The sequence below is a fragment of the Mobula birostris genome, chromosome 10 (genome assembly GCF_030028105.1).
Source record: "Mobula birostris isolate sMobBir1 chromosome 10, sMobBir1.hap1, whole genome shotgun sequence".
Classification (NCBI taxonomy): Eukaryota; Metazoa; Chordata; class Chondrichthyes; order Myliobatiformes; family Myliobatidae; genus Mobula; species Mobula birostris.
Window position 1 is genome coordinate 131,679,992 of NC_092379.1, and position 17,044 is coordinate 131,697,035.

Consider the following 17,044-nt stretch of genomic DNA (forward strand, 5'->3'; position numbering starts at 1 on the left):
ACTGAAATGCCAGCCATGGAGTATTACAGCACAGAATCAGGCCCTTCAGCCCATCTAGTCCATGCCAAACTATTAATTCTGCTTAGATCCATCGACTTGCTCCTGGACCATAGCCCTCCATACCCCTTACATCCATGTACTTGTCCAAACCTAATTTTAAATGTTGAAATTGACCACTTCCACTGGCAGCTCGCTCCACACTATCACCACTTTCTGAGTGAAGAAGTTCCCCCCTAGGTTCCCACTAAATAGTTCACCTTTCACCCTTAGCCTTTGAACTCCAGTTGTAGTCTCACCTAACCTCAGTGGAAGTAGCCTCCTCAGAGTGGCACTTGAACTCAAGAACTTTTGCCTCAGAGATGAAAATGCTAGTCACATCATCAATGATGAAACTAGCATGCAGTGTGCACATTTCCTCTCCTCTTCCCTTCATTTCCTTGGCTTCCTGAACCACTAGGTGTTCTGTGTCTTAGAACTACTGAGGCTTTATAAGGCATCAGTTAAGTCAGACTGCACTTGAAATATTGTGAGCAGTTTTGGGCCCCTTATGAAAGAAAGGATGTGCTGGTATTGGGGGTGGGGGGGGGGCACGGTCCAGAGGAGATTCATGAGAATGATCCCAAGAATGGAAGGGTTAACATATGATGAGTGTTGACAGTTCTGAGCCTGTACTTGCTGGAAGGCCCGAATCATCGACTCTTTTCCATAGATGCTGCCTGGCCTGCTGAGTTCCTCCAGCATTTTGTGTGTCTTACTGTATTCGCTGAAGTTTAGAAGAGGAATCTAGTTGAACCTTTTGAATATTGAAAGGCCCAGATAGAATGGATATAGAGAGGGTATTTCCTATAGTGGGAAGTCTAGGACCAGAAGGCACAGCTTCAGAATAGAAGGACGCCCTTTAAAGCAGAAATTAAGAGGAATTTCTTTAGCCAGAGGCTGGCGAATCTGTGGAATTCATTGCAATAGACGGCTGTGGAGGCCGAGTCATTGAGATTATTTAAAACAGAGGTTGATAGGTGTTTGATTAGTAAGGACACCAAAGGTTATGGGGAGAAGGCAGGAGAATGGGATTGAGACGGAAAATAAATCGGGTTTGATAGAATAGTGGAGCAGACTCGATGGGCCAAATGGATTAATTCTGCTGTCATATCTTATAGTCTTGGCAATCAGAGTTAGGTTAACCAAGTAGAATGTTTCGCTGTTGCAGACACAAATGGATCTGATTATATCTGGTTAAGTCAAAATTGCTCCAGATTTATACATTTTTGTTAAATGTTTTTCTACATATAGAAAAAGCTGTGTTTCAATTGTGCATGTTTGTATCCATAGTTTCCAATATAAATGTACATAAATACAGTGAAAGTTGAACTGTGCTCCTTTGATTCCGATAATATTGTTAATTGGCATAAACACTCAAAGAAGAAGTTAGAACCACTAGAATATACAATACGTGAATAAAGCATTCATTTTAATGACAGCTGAATATTTTTTGATGTTATTTAGTTATAAATAAATCTAGCCATGGGCACTAGAAGCAAAGTGGAAGGTGAAGTGTTCTACATTAAAGGGTAGACAAGGTTAAAAGGAAGCAAATGCCAAAAAGATGTTCAGTTATTGTAAAGTTATTTATAAAAAATCTGAAAGTTTCCCTGACTTTTGCCTCAAGGAGTTCACACAACTTTACCCAGTGTCAGAGACTTAAAGTGTAAAGATTCAGTGATCTCAGCAGCAAAATCTTGCTCAGGAGGATCTATGTACAGCATCAGCATCAGACTCAGCTTTATCATCACTGACATATGCCATGAAATGTGTTGTCTTACGGCAACACTGCAGTGCAATGCATAAAAAGCTTTTAATTACAGTAAGAAAGATATACATATATTTAATGTTTTTAGATCTAGAATTAAATAAGTAATGTAAAAAGAGAGTGAAAAACAGTGCAGTGGTTCATTGTTTAGAAACCTGATGGCGGAGGGAAAGAATTAGAATGGGAATCAGGTTTAATGTCGCCGGCATATGTCGTGAAATTTGTTGTTATACAGTAGCAGAATATTACAATACATTATACTAAAACTATACATTACAGTAAGAATATATATATATTTAAAAAGTTAAATTATAAACAAGTCGTGCAGAAAGAGAAAACAAAGGAGCTGTTCCTAAAACATCGAGTGTGAGCTTTCAGGCTTCTGTACCTCCTTCCTGATGAGAAGAAGGCATGTCCTGGGTGATGAGGGTCATTAATGACGGGTACCGCCTTTTAGAGGCATCGCTCTTTGAAGATGTGTTCGATGCTGAGGAGGTCAGTGCCCATGCTGGAGCATGCAGCTTTTTCCAATCCTGTGCAGTGGTATCTCCATGCCAGACGGTGATGCAGCCAGTCCGAATGCTCTCCACGGTACATCTGTAGAAATTTGTGAGTCTTTGGTGACATCTAATTTCCAATTGCGTGTACAAACTCCCAGTCCAGGCAAATAATTCAATTGTTCCTGCACTGTTCTTAAAAGATATAGTGCCCTTCTCCAACCTCCTTCTGACTTCTTGTTCCACTTGTTCACAAGCATTAAGCCTAAGATCTCAATGCCTGATCTTTTACACCCACCCTGGTCTATCCAAAAAAAATCTTCCAGACAATTTTCCTTCCAGCAGCAACTCCTCACAAAACCTCCTCCGTTCCTGGAGAAATGATAATAATCTGAAGCCAATCACGTAAATCTAATGAGCAGGATAAGGTAATTATTATTAATGATTAAAGCAGATTTAATTGACTACTGGTAGTTAAGGATTTTTTTGTTTTTGCTCAGCATCTAATTTTTGGGTAACAAGTTGGATCTCCTTCCTCTCTTGATTTTTCACTGTGCGCAAAAAATATTTACTGTACTTTGGTGAACCATGGTGCTGCTAGTTTAAAAAAATATGCTCTGTTTGCAGTTTCTGCATGTCAGAATATCGAGGTGCTTGCCAATCTATGCTAATAACGACTAGGGCCTTGTTTTCTGACCCATAGCTAATATTCTGCAAGTCACATGAATCTGTAGAAGATTCCCCAGTTTAAAAAGATGCTAAGCCTTTTTTAAATAATCCAGTAATAAATACAAACACTTTTTATACTGTATATTTTCTTTAAACCATAGCCTGTTGGTTTAAAAGAAAAGCCCTATTGATCAGACACAACTGCATTTAATGTAAGTAGGTGACTAGATTGCTATGGGTTTGCTGGGGGGGGGGGGGTGATGGAAATATCTTGAGAGTGCTGAGGCATGTTGGGATTCGCCTGGCGTGGACAAAGCAGCATTTTGTTTTCTTTCCCGCAGCGACCTTGCTTTTCAAGGACAAACCGAAGGCTTGATGAAATGAGGCTGCAGATGGCTACCTATCACGCCATTGAGCAGTAATAAAACGCGCGCTTTTGGAGAAAATTGAGTAGCGGATCAGAGAGGGTTTTTTTTTAAAAAGTCAAAATAAAATATGGGCGCCGGGGAAAAAGTGAAAGGTTAATTAAACGGCCTCCTGTGCGTTGTGTGAGTCTTACCGCCGCGGCACTGATACTGTTTTAAGCTTGTTCTTCCCGTAGTGGGAGAGCTGAATAGTTGACAAGAGTCGAGTATAACTTCTGTAGCACAGACGGGGTCTGAGTGATCGGAAAACCCACTCAAAATTCGGGCAGCCACCGAGCAACGAGAGACCGTCTCTTTATAGTTCTTGAAAGTGGAAGTTGCAGATAAATGTTTCTTTTATTTCTGAAGTGACTTCTTATTAAATCAAATCAACCCATTTCGAAGTCCCACTAATGACCCGTCTTCGCCTTTTCCACTTTAAAGGGACATTTATCTAAAGACTGGAGGTTCATAAAAACGTCTTGGAAATGCTTCGCCCTCTCTCTCCTGGGAGAGGATTTCATGCTGAAAGGCATTATGTAGAAGTAACGTGTTCCACTGCAATTTACATCACCGTCTGCAATTGCAAGGGATTTGCCTGTTGCTTGATTTTCAAACTGACCACCCGAATACGTGGACTTTTAAGAAACACCGTCTATTTCTAGAAAAAAAGGCGTCTCTGAAAATAATCTATTTTAAAAGGAATTGTTTTTCTATCTTTTCCTAAAAAAACGTAGAAGTGAGTAACACACACACACACACACACACACACACACACACACAATGCTGGAGGAACTCAGCAGGTCAGTAAGCAACTATGGAAATGAATAAACAGTCAGCGTTTCGGGCCCAGACCCTTCATCAAGACTGAAATGTTGGCTGTTTATTCCTCTCCATGGATGCTGCCTGACCTGCCGAGTTCCTCCGGCATTTTGTGTGTGTTGCTCCGGTTTTCCAGCATCTACAAAATCTCTTGTGTTCAAAATATAGAAGCGAGGTGGCGGAACGTAACTTTTGGGGTATTTGTCGCAGAATCTGGAATGATGTTAGGCTGTGTAGATTATTACTCTGGGTGGGTTAGAGGTGCAGGAACTGTGAGTCTCCAGACTCTATTTGATATGTTCGCTTCTGTTTTTTTTCTTATGACAGTTTAATGCCAACTAGTATGAAGCCTTCACGTTGTTAAGAGGGGGAGGTCAGCGAGTAAGCGGCGCTCCCCCGTCGAAACGTGCTGATAGGAATCAGCAGAGCGATTTGCCCGCACACATGCCTCTCTCGGTGGCTCCGTTTGCGGAGCCGACTGCGTGCGGAGTGTGTATTCCTTTCAGCTCCTTTGTTGCAGCTTCCATCGATAAACTTGTCAGGCAGGTGTGGCTTCAGGAGTCATTGATTCCCTTCAAAGTGCGGCTCGGCTTTGTTATACAAGTGTGTACTTATCAATGCCACAGGGGCAGAGCGGCAGAATGCACTTAAAAGGGCTCACTCGGTACGCTGTGCCAACGGATCAGTTACTGCTATCAAAAAAAAGGCTTTTTTGGTGTGTGATGGACAACTCTCGTGACATGTACAGTAATTTGAGACTTGATCGTTCTTTGTGCAAATGCACTTCAAAAGGAGCTCATGTGAAAACAAACTGAGCCTATCTTGAATTTACATTTAGAAGTATTGCAATGCCAGGGTTGCCTGTATCCGGGCTGTAACTCATTAACCACTGCCATGTTTTTGTCTCACAGTTTACAGTTACAGACATTATTCACAGCAACTGCTGCCTTCCAATACCAGAGTTTGAAGTGGGACGTTCAATACGGCACCATAGCGTAACGCTTTACAGCGCTAGCGACCCGGGTTCAATTCCTGTGGAAAGAGATTGCTCTTCCCATGACCACACCCATGGACTCACTTTTAAGGACTCTTCATGTCCTGTTCTTGATACTTATTGCTTATTTTTTTTAAATTGTGATATCTCTCTTTTTGTATTTGCTATTTGCAGATTGTCGTCTTTTACACACTGGTTGAACGCCCAAATTGACGGGGTCTTTCATTGATTCTGATATGGTTATTACTCTATTATGGATTTATTGAGTATGCCCACAGGAAAATGGATCTCGGCATTGTATGTGGTGACATGTGTAATAAATTTACTTTGAGCTTTGACCACGTGACCCCCCCCCCCCCCCACCATGCTCCGCTTTCTTCCCATGCAGTATTACAAAAACACTCATGGGTTGGCTGGTTAATTGGTCAAAGAAGTTAATTTGGAGACATAGTCTCTTTGGGCCAGAAGGGCCTGTTACCATGCTGTGTCTCTAAGTAATAATAAATTTAAATCCTTTACAGGATCTCCTGTACCTTCATATTCTTCAATATTTGAGTTAATGAAGGGTAATACTTCCTGCTTCAGTCCTATCCTCACAGAATCTTGCTGAATTTGTGAATATCATCATTCCATATCTACCTTCTCCACAGCTTCACTCCCTCCCCAGCAGACAGACACAGATGTACACACACACAAGTTCACCCACTCCATACCTTTGCTCCCTCCCCAGCAGACAGACACAAATGTGTACACACACACACACACACACACACACAAGTTCACCCACTTCACACCTTTGCAGACCCCAGCAGACATACACAGATGCATATACACATAGCTACACACACACACACAAAACAAGTTTGAAGTAAATTTATTACCAATAGTACATGTACTGTATGTCACCAAACACTACCCCAAGATTCATTTTCTTGTGGGCTTTTACCGAAGAACAATGAAACAAAATAGAATCAGTGAAAAACTAGACATAAAGTGTGACAAGTAACCAATGTGAAAAAGAAGACAAAACCCTGGAAATACAAAAAAAAGTAAGTAAATAAATAATGCTGAGAACATGGGAGGAGGAGAAGATGGCACGACGCAGCTTGCGGGGCCACTCCAGTGAATAGTATCTGTAATCTGTCAAGTAGGGTGCCGTGCACAATCCTGATTTGATGGAGATGGACGTGAGAGCACAGAGGGAACATCCAGAGAAACTTCTGAAATGCCTGTTTCGCTGCTGTTGCTATTGTGTGACCCAGAATCTCCGGAGGAGAAGGCCCTGAGCCCTTGGCTTTGCTTGTTGCTCGGCGGCCTGGACGGGGTCAAAGCGCTCGGCAGAGATGGTGCTCGCTGTTGAAGGGCTGGTCGGAGGCTCGAGGTTTTCAGATGGACTCAGAGTCAGCTGTGGTCGAGTGCTTCCAATGCATCGACAGTTGTCGGCGCCTGGAGGTTTATGGCAGGCAGAGTTTCCCCTTCTGCCGCCTGCTATCGGGGACTATCGGGAGTCGATCGGAATTTTGAGACTTTTTTTACTTTATCAAATTATGGTATTGCTTTGCACTGCTGTAACTATATGTTATAATTATGTGGTCTTGTCAGTGATAGTCTTTGGTTTGTCCTTTTTTTGTGATATCACTCTGGAAGAACATTGTATCATTTCCTAATGTATGCATGCATTTCTAAATGACAATAGACGAGGACTGAGTGTCCTCATAATCTAATGAGTTGTAGAGTCCGTGAAAAGTGAGTCTGTAGGTTCAGTGATCATTGCAACAACGTGTTCTACTTGACAATCACCAGCCTTTGTAATTTACACAAAAAAAACCCAGTCATCTATTTATAATCCAAAAAAACTGACTTAAAAATACCTATGTCAGAACACTGACATGGGTATTTTTACATAGGAGAGGAGTTAAATCAAGTCGTTTAGTTGGGGAAGACGTGGTATCTCTCCGCTTGTTTGTGCCTCGTTGCAGAAACTGCCAACTATGATCTTGCTTAAAGAAAGAGGAATTGAATGCAGCATCTGTGGCTGCAGCCAATGTCCTATTTACCTTGCTACTAACGGGACTCTGTGCCATTTTCTCCAGGCACCAGTGCCCAGTGTTTAATGATTACATTGTTGTAAAGCTTTCTTTTTAGATAAGAGCCAACTCACTGATGCTCAGGCAACTGTTTGCACTGTGCCCACACCATTGGCAAACTGTGCCAATGCCATTGGCAAACTGTGGCATGAGGGGTTTCATTGTTCCTTTCACTCTAAGCCTTGAACTTCTAGCGAGTTCATTTCGCCTCAGTGAGCACGGTGCCCCACACTCACTGCTGGTTAGCACATTTATGATTCCTTGGGGGGGGTGGGGAGGTGTTTGTGCAATTAGACCGGATACCCACCTGCTCTGGAACCTCCATCCACTTTCCTCGTCTTGACAGGCGAGGTTTAGCAATGTGGGATTCGACACTTCTTCCTGGGAAAGATTAGAATGTTTCTGTCAAATGTTGTTGCAGACTCGATTTTGGGTGATAACTGTGACCCGAGCAATTAAAAAGTGATTATATTACCTGAGAGACTTATTTTTGCATTTTCCATTTCTGTTGCTTTATAGTGAGATTAGTTGATTGTCTATACATTTATACTGTGCGTGTGTGTGTGTGTATGTATGTAGATAGATCCATGAGTATGTCAGGAATATGGCCTGAGGGACAACCTGCTAGCAGAATAGCAGGGGACATGGAAATGGAAGTGGGTGAAGCAGAGCTAGAGAACCAGAGGCCATGATGGGACAAGCCACTGAACAGGATGTACCATTGCCAGGTATCAGAGATAGTTGACATAAGGAAGTCCTACCAATGGCTGGAAATGGCAGGCTGAGGGACAGCACATGACTGCACAAGAACAATTGCTGAGCACAGGAGCAATAGAAGCAGGGATCTATCACACCAGACAAGAGCCAAGATGCAGACTGTGCAAGAAATCCACAGAAACCATCCGGCACATGGTAGCCGGGTGCAAGATGCAGGCAGGGACAGCATACACTGAATGACACAACCAAGTTCCAGGAATTGTGTACAGCAACATCTGCTCTGAGTGTGGACTGGACACTCCCTCGTCCAAATGGGAAACACCCGAGATGGTAGTGGAGAGTGACAGAGCTGAGATCCTGTGGGACTTCCAAATACAGACTGATAAACAGGTACTGGCCAACCAACCAGACATACCAATACTGGACAAGGAATACTGGAGAAGAAAGCTATAGCAATAGATGTGGCAATCTCAATTGGCAGTAACATCAGGAAGAAAGAATATGAGAAGCTGGATAAATACCAGGGCTTGAAAGAACAGATAGAAAGGATGTGGAAGGTTAAAGCCAGTGTATTCCTGGTGGTAACAGGAGCGTTTGGGGCTGTGACACCTGGACTGGGAGACTAGCTTCAACAAATCCCGGGATCAACATCTGAGATCTCGGTCCAGAAGAGCACACTACTAGGAACAACAAGGATACTGCACCAAACCTACAAGGTCCCAGGCCTCTGAGAGGACCCAAGATTGAGGGAAAAATACACTTACGCACCACCCATAAGGGGTGAGGAAAAAGAATTTGGTACATCTGTACACCTGCTTGTTAACACCAATATCTAATCAGCCAATCATGTGGCAGCAACTCAATGCATAAAAGCAAGCAGACATGGTCAAGAGGTTTAGTTGTTGTTCAGACCAAACATCAGAATGAGGAAGACTTTGACTGTGGAATGATTGTTGGTGCCAGACGGGGCAGTTTGAGTATCTCAGAAACTGTTGATCTCCTGGGATTTTCACACACAGCAGTCTCTAGAGTTTACAGAGAACGGTGTGGAAAAACAAAAAAACATCCAGTGAGCGGCAGTTCTGTGGGTGAGAAACACCTTGTTAATGAGAGAGTTCAGGGGAGAATGGCCTGACCGATTCAAGCTGACAGGTAGGTGACATTAACTCAAATAAACATGTGCAGAAGAGCATCTCTGTATGCACAACATGTTGAACATTGAAGTGGGTGGGCTACAGCAGCAGAAGACCACAAACATACACTCGGTGGCCACTTTATAAGGTACAGGAGGCACCTCATAAAATGGCCACTGAGTGTATATATGTGAGTTTGCGTATGAATGTGTATGGATATATACATATACGCAAACATGCAAACACAGATATATTTTTTGCTAACACAAGAAAACCTTTCAGGCCAAGGCCATTCAGCAGGACCCTTCACCCATATTTTTTGCTGTGATTTTCTCTAACTGTTTGGTACTGCTGCTACAAAACAACAAATTTCACAGCATATGTCAGTGGTAGTAAACCTGATGCTTAGTCTGTCATTTAGAGACAGGTGAAAACCTATTTCAAACCAGTGGTCAACTGACTGAAAGGGGATTTGACTTTCTTTATGTAGGAGTGGACATACAGATTCCTTTCCAAGGATGTCCATACATTTTCTATTTACTTATTTAATAGGTCCTATTTTTTAAACTGGCTGTTTTATTCTCTTCTCCTTTGTTCTAATCTGCTCTTTGTCTAAGCACTTCCAACGGTTACCCAGAAATGCCCAAAGGCTACTCCTGTATCCTGCCATTGTTGATCGTCTAAAGCACGTGGTGCAGCAATCTGCCTTACATCACTGTCAGGTGGTTGAGAACCAGTACTCCAGGTGAAAAAATGGTCAATAACACTGGCTGTCTCTCAGACTCCCTCCCTCTCTCTCTCACTCTCCCTCCCGCTTCATCTCTCTCCCTCCCTCACTCTCCCTCCCGCTTCATCTCTCTCCCTCCCTCACTCTCCCTCTCCCCTTTCCCTTCCCCCTCCCCTCCCTCTCCCCCTCTCCTCCTTCTCCCTTCCCCCTTCCCTCCTCCCTCTCCCTCCCACTTCATCTCTCTCCCTCTCCCCTCCTTCTCCTCCCCCTCTCCCTCTCCCCCTCTCCCCTCCCCCTCTCCCTCTCCCCCTCTCCCCTCCCTCTCTCCCTCTCCCCCTCTCCCCTCCCTCTCTCCCTCTCCCCTCCCTCTCTCCCTCTCCCCTCCCTCTCTCCCTCTCCCCTCCCTCTCTCCCTCTCCCCCTCTCCCCTCCCTCTCCCCCTCTCCCCTCCCTCTCTCCCTCTCCCCTCCCTCTCTCCCTCTCCCCTCCCTCTCTCCCTCTCCCCTCCCTCTCTCCCTCTCCCCTCCCTCTCCCCCTCTCTCTCTCCTCCTTCTCCCCTCCCTCTCTCCTCCTTCTCCCCTCCTCCTCCTCCCCCTCTCCTCCTCCTCTCCCTCTCCTCCTCCTCTCCCTCTCCTCCTCCTCTCCCTCTCCTCCTCCTCTCCCTCTCCTCCTCCTCTCCCTCTCCTCCTCCTCTCCCTCTCCTCCTTCTCCTCTTCCTCCTCTCCCTCTCTCTCACTCTCCCACTTCATCTCTCTCCCTCCCTCACTCTCCCTCTCCCCTTCCCTCCCTCCCCCTCCCCCTCTCCTCCCCCTCCCCCCTCCCCCTCCCCTCCCCCTCCCCCTCCCCCTCCCCCTCCCCTCCCCCTCCTCCCTCTCTCTCTACTCTCCCTCCCTCCATCCCTCTCACCCTCCCCCTCACCCCACCTGACTCCTGTACCCCTGGTGCCTCTTTCTCTCTCTCCCTTACTCAGACACACACTCACTCACTCACTCACTCACTCACTCCCTGTTCTAGAATAATACTGTGCCACCAGTCAACAAAGTAACAAGATATAATGTGGTCTGATTTATAGAAACTGGCCTTGTTAATAATTGATTAATTAGGGAATTTAAATATTCTCTTCCCAGCTTCCAATTTCAATGTTGTATTTTAAAGCTGTATGAAAAAATACGTGAAGTGGTTCCTCTGTCACAGAATGCTCATTTGTGCTCTCCAATCATTGTTCAAGTAATCGATTAGCTTTTCATACAGGAGCTGTTAAATGTAGGATATCTCATAATACAAAAAGATTGGTAGGGTCAGTACTGGAAGATTTGAAAAAGCTTTTTTTTTCTTGTTCTTACTTGGTGAGGAAGTTAACTGGGATGTTTCCAGGGAAGAAGGGGATTATTTCATTCCACAATTATTCCATCTATCTGGCTCTCTAGTCACCCGTTAAAATAAGCAGTGCAGAAATCAGAAACTGCTTGTAATGGAGCTCTTGCAAAGGGCGATTTTCATGAGGGAGACAAGCTCCCACTAGTGGCGAAGCGCTGTAATAGCCCGGGAATGGGGATTGGTGTGAGTGGCCTTCCTTTTTGCCGTTGTCTCCTTCGGTACCATTCCCACCCTCCGAGAAAGTGAGCAGTAAAATAAAAAGGATTCTTTTTGGCAGTAAGTCTGATTAAATTACTGTAAATCTGGATCCAAATCAAACACAGGAATCAAACATCAAAGGTTCTTTATTCCACTTTGCTTGTCTGAGATACCAAATCCATGAGAAATTTAATGTGCCCTAGAGATATCGTTGAAACTATTCCAAATATGTATCTTCTTTTTTTGAAAAAAGCACATGCACACCTTTGCATCAGTAGACAGGAGCTATTACATGCAACAGTTGACTCAAAAGGAAGCAGCACTGTTCTAGCACAGTTGTTAAGGTCTAATCTCCTCTTGGTACCACTTTCTTGGGCACCTCCTGTGTCTAGTAAAGTGGCCACTGAGCAGACCTTCATGGTCTTCTGCTGCTGTAGCCCATCCACTCCACGGGTCAACATGTTGTACGTTCAGAGGTGCTCTTCTGCACACCACTGCTGTAATGTAATGTAATTTGACTTACTGGCCCTTCTCCGTTGACTATTCGGATACAACTGGGTCTTTTAAGAGACTCCTAGATAGGTACATGGGGCTTAGAAAAATAGGGGGCTATGCAGCAGGGAAATCCTTGGCAGCTTCCAGAGTAGATGACATGGTTGGCACAACATGGGCTGAAGGGCTTGTGTGCTCTAGATTTTCTATGTGCTTTCATCAATGAAGTGTTTTTGTCCATGGAACTGCCACTCACTTTTTTTTTTGTTTTTTCTTACCATTCTCTGTAAACGCTGAAGAATAGTGTGCATGAAAATCCCAGATCAGCAGTTTCTGAGATACTCAAACCACCCGGTCTGGCACCAACAGTTATTCCACTATCAAAGTCATTTAGATCACATTTCTGCAACATCACCTCATAGTTTTTGAACTGAGCCCATGACTTATGAAGGCCAACTCATCATATGTCTTCTTAACTTTTGAGGGATCAGTGGACCTGGACCTCTGTTCCTCCACACTGTTAACAATCCTGCCCATTAACCCTGTATTCTGACTTCAAGTTCGATCGTCCCAAAGTTTATCTCTGCACATTTTTCCTGGTTGAGTTCCAACTGCCCCTTCTCAGCCCAGCACTACCATCCTATTAATGTCCTGTTGTAACCTACGATAAACTCCACACTATCCATAATACCACCAGCCACCGAGTTGCTGGAGGAAACTGCCGGAATTCCACATAGTCAAAGGGAGAACACGAACACTCCACACAGACAGTACCGGAGATCAGGAGAGAACTGGGGTCATTGTAGAGTGAGATAGCAGCTCTTGAACCAGATTGCAAGACTGTGGCAAGGGTACATGCAGCCAGTTAATCGTGTGGTGAATCGATTGGACGTCCTCTCTCTTTGTGCAGGGTTTTTTGAGTGTGCATAATTGTTGCTCCTGCACTGTAAATTGCCCACTCTGTACTGTGGCTAATACGACTCAGATAAAACGTTTAACCCTACTAATCCGTTGTCATCCTTGCTCCACACATCTGTAGTTGGTCTAACTGCAACACCATCCTGTGTGATTCTATATCTATAACTTGGAGCTTCCCAAGCCTAGTAAAGATGCAGCTTTCTCTTTTACGTACGTACTTACTGCCCGTTACGCCACTGGTGTTTAGGGCAGCAATGAAAGTCCTCCATCTCTGTCTGTGCTTGGCCAAAGCTAATTTTGGTCTTGGTGGTGTTCAGGGCTTCCTTCACTGTGCCAGTAGCTTCCTCTCGGTTTTTACCCGGCCACACGAATCACGAGTGGAGACTCAGGAATGCAATTGCGCACAGATGTAGAAGGATTCTTCTTTGCTGTTTCTGTAACAGTTTTGTTTGACCAGGTGGCATTGTTAGGCCCTGGTCTGAACTCCCGAACCAGGAGGACCGGTGGACCACTCTTAGTCTGGCCTCTACCCTTTGACCTGTTCAGCTTGGGAGACCCTACCAAGAGCCAAAGCATAAGGCCCTGACTCTAGCCAGCATAGCTCTCCGGATCTTTGAGGCAGACAAGCCTCCAAACCATGACAAGGTCAAGCTCCTCATGGAGGATCTGTATGAAATCTCACAAAGACATTCGTTTGCAGTTTAATTTTGTGAGGAGAGTGACCACATTTCACTTGCGTCAGCCGTAATTAGAGGCTGATAGGTGCTGTTCCAGAAACTAAAGGCATGTTTAAAATAAAATTTCTCTGATTAATTATGCAAATATGTTGTCTGGTGTATAAATGAAGTGCTGAAAATACACAACAGACCAGACAGCACCTGTGGGGACGGAAGCAGGTTTAATATTCCAGGACGATGCTCTTTCAACAGTAGAAGTGATGGCACTACAGAGGCAGAGAAAAGGGAGGTGAAGAAAGAACAAAGAGAGAGCCAATGATGCGAGAGCTTAAATAAGAATGAAAGAGAGCATTTGTAGTCTTTAGCTTATTCCCTTTGTCAGTATTTTGGAATTTATTTCATGGCTGTTAAAATAGCTGCAAGATAAGACATGTTTCCAAATGCAGGGCGTGAGACAATAAATGTTTTGAAAATACTTCAGTTTTTACATAGTTGAGCTCAAAAGATTTTTAAAAAATAATTGTCTGCTCTTGCTTCCTCTCACTTTTTGTTCTCTTTTAATATTTCAGTTGACTGCGGATGGCAATAGGTCACATCTACACTCAGTGGCCACTTTATTAGTTACTCGTTGCTCGTTAACGCAAATATCTAATCAGCCAATCACGTGGCAGCAACTCAATGGATAAAACGATGTAAACCTGGTCAAGAGGTTCAGTTGTTGTTCAGGCAAAACATTAGAAAGGGGAAGAAATGTGATCTAAGTGACTGACATTGGAATGATTATTGGTGCCAGAAAGGATGGTTTGAGTATCTCAAAAACCACTGATCTCCTGGAATTTTCATGCACAACAGTTTCTAGAGTTTACAGAGAATGGTGTGAAAAACAAAAATTGTCCAGTGAGTAGCAGTTCTGTGGCTGAAAACACCTTGTTAATGAGAGAGGTCCGAGGAGAATGGCCAGACTGGTTCATGGCGACTGTAACTCAAATAACTACATGTTACAATAGTGGTGTGCAGAAGAGCATTGCTGAATGGCAATACATTGAACCTTGAAATGTTTGGTCTACAGCAGCAGAAGACCATAAATATACACTCAGTGGCCACTATATTAGGTACAGAAGCTACTCAATAAAGCAGCCACTGAGTGTTTGATGCTAGCCAGATGCCCATGTGTATCATCAGTTTAGTTAACCATAAGTTCAAAGTAAATCTATTATCAAGTATGCGAATTTTACCACACTCTACCTTAAGAATCATTTTCTCTCCCTTTTTCTGAGTGCTATTTTTTGTTTTTGAAATTACTTTATTTACAATACCAACAAAATATACAAATTGTTCCACAGTCTGAAGTCACAAAAAGGTCAGAGCAGTTCAGCGCATCAAATTTCCTTTGCTGAAGAACATTAAGTGTGAACGGTGTTTGAAGGCTTGGTGGGTGGTGGGGGTGTCAGTGTTTGCCAATGTGGTGCTTTTACAGTCACCATTATTAATGAGAGATCTTTAATTGCTAATTGTTTTTTCCCATTTTTTGTAATTAACTTCTCTTGGATTTTTAAACATCTCTGGATTGGATTGCTCATTCAATAAACGCCATACCCTGGGTGGGTACAGGTGATTGAGGGGGGATTCAAAGTTCTCTCCTGCCTCTTGGGGAGGGTAATTGCCAGCAGATGTTGGTCAATCCTGGAAACAAGAACTTAACAAACCATCTGCTTTGATATTCCTTCACTGCAAGGAGTAGTATTTCCCCAGATCGTTTAATTTCCTTGTTTGAGCTAACGTGGAAAATTGATTGCTGCTGACAAATATTAAATAAAAGGGCCCTTTTTTGATGTTCAAAATGACACACAAGCAAAGCCTAATATAAATGGACACACCATGCTTCCTCCTCTTTGCTACCATCAGGCAGGACCCACACCACCAGGTTTAGAACAGTTATTGCCCTTAAACTGTCAGGCTCCTGAACCACCACTAAATGTTGAAATTGAACCCACATCCACCACTTCCACTGGCAGCTCGTTCCATGTTCTGACCACCCTCTGCATGAAGGAAATCTCCCTCATGTTCATTTCAAACATTTCACCTTTCACCCTTAACCCATGACCTCCAGTTGGAGGTTGGACAAGCAACACACGCAAGAAGTTGGAGGAACTCAGCGTGCCAGGCAGCATCTATGAGAAAGACTAAACAGTCGACGTTTCTAGCCGAGAGCCTTCATCAGGACTTCAAGGGTTTTGGCTCAAAACTTCAACTGTTTACTCGTTTCCATAGATGCTGCCTGGCCTGCTGAATTCCTCCAGAATTTTGTGTGTGTTGCTTGGATTTACAGCATCTGCAGATTTTCTCTTGTTTGTGGAGGTTGGACAAGCTTGGGTTCTTTTCTCTGGAGTATCAGCACCTAATAAAAGTTTTAAAAATTATGAACAGCATGGATAGAGGAGACAGTTAATATCTTTTTCCCGGGGTAGAAATGCCAGATACTAGAAGATATGCATTTAAGGTGAGAGAGGGAAAGTTTAAAGGAGATTTGTGAGGGGGGAGAAGTTTATTAGAAAGTGAGTGAAAGGTTCCTGGAATGAGCTGCCAGGGGTAGTGGAGGCAGCAGATACGATGATGGTGTATAAGAGTCTATTAGATCAGGGGTTCCCAACTTGGGGTTCATGCACCCTTGCTTTTATGGTATTGGTCCATAGCATAAAATAGTTTGGGAGCCCGTATTAAATGCAGGGAGCGAAGGGATGTGGATCATACACAAGCTGAAGTTTAATTCACGCAGGCATTGTGGAATGCTATATTCTTCTGTATTTTGTGTACACGTCCCTGTTGCATTATGTTTTGCAACCAGTCCTGTAAGCAGTTCATCATGACATCCTTTCAACGTAACATTGAATGCCTCCTTTGTTCCCAAGACTAAACAGCTAACATCTTGTACTTTAAAAATTACAGGTGCAAAATATTTTCAAAATGTGGCAGGGTCCAGCATTGATGTCATTCTTTCCTTGGCTGTGCTAAAAAATCCAGTGAGCAATCAGAATCAGGTTTAATATCACTGGCATGTGTCGTGAAAATTGTCGTTTTGAGGCAGCAGTACTTTGCAATATGTAATAAAACTATAAGTTACAGTAAGGTATTAAACACATACGTTATAAAATATGTAAGATCAGTGTTCGATTCATGCGGCTATCTGTAAGGGACTATGTACGGTGGTGTGCCAAAGTCATAGGCACCCCAGCTCTGTATGTGTGCCTAGGACTTTTGCTCACTACTGTATGTATATACAGAGTGTGTAGATACGTACATATATACATACACATACATACATGTATGTATGTACAGTACTGTACAAAAGTCTTAGGCACCCTAGCTCTGTACATGTGCCTACGACTTCTGCAGAGTACTGTAAATACTCCCTATAGATAGACGCACGAATCAAACCCGAATCTTACAAATGGCACTGTGAAGCGTTACACTGACCGCTACACTACCGTACCATCCCTAAACAGAACTACATAGAAAAGAGGTTATT

The 17,044-nt window shown here is 43.6% G+C and overlaps 1 protein-coding gene across 4 annotated transcripts in view; it reads left to right on the forward strand.

Moving 5' to 3' along the window:
• LOC140204348 (mastermind-like protein 2) overlaps nucleotides 1-17,044 on the forward strand; it is a 140,961-nt gene that overhangs the window by 111,874 nt on the left and 12,043 nt on the right. The window lies entirely within an intron of this gene.